We start from the raw sequence: 712 nt of genomic DNA on the forward strand, positions 1-712 counted from the left end.
GAGCAGCCTCAATTCATTGGGCATGGACTCYACAAGGTGTCGAAAGCATTCCACAGAGATGGYCCATGTTGACYCYAATGCTTCCCACAGTTTTGTCAAGTTGGCTGGATGTTCTTTGGGTGGTGGACCATTCTTGATACACACGGGGAAACTGAAGCGTGACAACCCAGCAGAGTTTCAGTTCTTGACACACTCAAACCAGCACGCCTGGCACCTACTACCACACCCTGTTCAAAGACACTTCAATCTTTTGTCTTTTCACCCTCTGAATGGCACACATACACAATCCATGTCTCAATTGTCTCAAGGCTTAAAAMTCCTTCTTTAACCTGCCTCCTCCCCTTCATCTACACTGATTGAAGTGGATWTAACAGGTGACATCAAAAAGGGATCATAGATTTCACCTGGATTCCCCTGGTCAGTCTATGTCAGGGAAAAAGCAGGTGCTCCTAATGTTTTGTACGCTCAGTGTATATCCTTCATAATGTCATAGTTGTAAATGTAATTTGTCTTGACATTTTTCTTTTATTGGCATTTTCAAAAAGGACGCTCTGGTTGACCGTTCTACAGTCAAACGATGAGGCTATTCTCTGTGATCAATTCAACGGCTCTTTTTCACGCTCTCACTACTCGCTCTCTCTGTGCTCAGGTCTTAGCAGCTCTCTCTCTCTCCCCCCTCTCTCTCTCTCTAACGCTCTCACTACTCGCTCTC

This window comes from Salvelinus sp. IW2-2015, unplaced genomic scaffold, assembly GCF_002910315.2.
Source record: "Salvelinus sp. IW2-2015 unplaced genomic scaffold, ASM291031v2 Un_scaffold2397, whole genome shotgun sequence".
NCBI lineage: Eukaryota > Metazoa > Chordata > Actinopteri > Salmoniformes > Salmonidae > Salvelinus > Salvelinus sp. IW2-2015.